Genomic DNA, 2099 nt, shown 5'->3' with positions numbered 1-2099 from the left:
GCCTTTCATCTTACTGTTTGTTTCTTTTTTTCTTTTTTCTTTTTTTTGTCTGGAAAGGTGGCAGGCTCCTTGGAGAAAGAACACTGTGCATATTTGGCTTCTGGGGACTGGGACTGTTCTTAGTATATGTGATGTTAATTATTTTGTTTGGATTCATTGTTCTTTCATAATTATCTCTGGCAGGGCGTTCTAAATGTCGTAGCAACTTTTTAACTCTGTTTTCTATAGAAAGCTGAATAAATGTAAGTTGTTCTTAGGTTGTTTTTTAAACAAGTGTGAGTTCTGCACATCGTTTTTCCGAACCGTGAAGTATGATGCTGCCTAACGATTCTCAAAGCGTGATCAGCCGAGCAGATGCTGCTGATTTTTACCGCAGTGGTAGCAACCAGCGTTAAAACTAGCTCATGTTTAAATGTCGTCTCCGTGGGTCTTTTACAGCAGCACGCACGTAACAGGTAGGAAACTGTAGCATTCTAAGCTATGAAATGTTGAGTTGAAAGAGCTGAATAGAAAAACGCAACGTGTCCGTGGAATACCCTGTTGGTCAGCTGGGGTCAGCTGTCCCGGCTGTGTCTCCTGCCAGCTTCTCGGGCACCCCCAGCCTACTGGCTGGTGGGGTGCTGTGAGAAGCAGAAAAGGCCTGGACCCGGTGTAAGCGCTACTCAGCAGTAACTCAAATGTCCCTGTGTGTTTCGATTTGGTGTCTGTGTTGGTGTGGGTCAACATCAGCATTTCCGTTTGGGTCAGGAGTGTGATTGCCAGGTGAATACCCAGGCATACCTATTTCCGTGCTTTGCTTCACGCTGCAGCGTGGTCTGAAAGTTCTTCAGCTGCACTTCTCTGATGCCACGACACCAAAAGGTTAGTCCAGGAGCATGCCTAATGTCCCTCGGATGCTAATGTGGTCCCTACAGGGGGGTTCTCCACCCGGTGTGCGAGAGCCAATCAACACACTGAGTCGAGATAGTTGTTTTCATTTCAATTCTGCAGGATCAGGTGCCGGGCATTTAACAAGAGCCAGCGCACCTCACATTGCCAACCACCCCGCTGAGTCTCCAGGATGAAGCTCCTGTACCGGAGAATCCAGGGGCGGAGGAGCTCGCTGAGTAAGAATCCCGTGTAAGGATGACAAAACACGCAAAAGAGACAACAAATAATTGTGGAACATTCCCTCCCCTTTAAGAGGCATTTGATCGCTTGGCGTACCCAGACTTTTACCGGGATACAGTTTTCCAGGCAATACTTCAAAAGGATTCGCTCCTTGCCTCGCTCCTGGAGCAATTCGGAACCCCTGTGAATGAAATGAGGCCCGTTATCAGAGGAGGACCCCTCAGGAGTTCCCAATCTAGGAATTACTTCTTTTAACAGAGCTTTGACAACTTCTCTCGCCCAATTGGTGCGGCAAGGGAAAGCTTCCGGCCAGCTCGAAAAGGTGTCTCCCAAAACAAGCCGAGATTTGAACTTTTCTCTGAGTTGCCAAAATGTGGAATCTCTTTGCCAGTGTTGCCCGGGAGCTATCCCTGTTGGGGGATAGTAGTTGCTTAGTGTAAATAAGTAAGTTTTAATGAGAATAAATTACTTTGGGTGTGATTTGCGCTGTTTGCCTAGGTTTACTTGGCACGAGGAGCTAGATTTGTTGAAGCCTTCAGGCGGGCATAGAGTTCTTTTTCTTAGTGATTTTCCTCGCAGCTGGTAGAGGGCTGTGTTTAGTCTTTTCCTATGGGGAAGATGTTGATATCGCACTGATGTTTCTGTAGTGTTTTTCCCAAGCCTGGGACTCTTCAGTTCTCCATGTTCTTCCAGGAACGCAGGTGCCCAAGGAGTGTAAGCCAGAAGATAAGGAGGCTCCAACCCTGGGCTGAAACTGCAGATCAACAAGAGAAGAGCCAGCCTGCCCGGACACAGAAGGCGGCGGCAGCAGCCAGATGTTAGAAGACACCAGGCCAAGAATCACCTTGGGACTAAAGGACGCGTGGAGAGCGTGTGGAGAGCGCGTGAGGGGCGGGGGTATAGATCACGAGTGTGTAATTGCCCAGGGATTTCTTTGTTGGCGGTCCCTGTCTTTTGGAGGCACCCAGCCCGGGCTGTCAGTGCTGCTG

Source organism: Vanellus vanellus (assembly GCF_965231255.1).
Source record: "Vanellus vanellus genome assembly, chromosome: 5".
NCBI classification, from domain to species: Eukaryota; Metazoa; Chordata; class Aves; order Charadriiformes; family Charadriidae; genus Vanellus; species Vanellus vanellus.
This window is presented reverse-complemented; position numbering follows the sequence as displayed.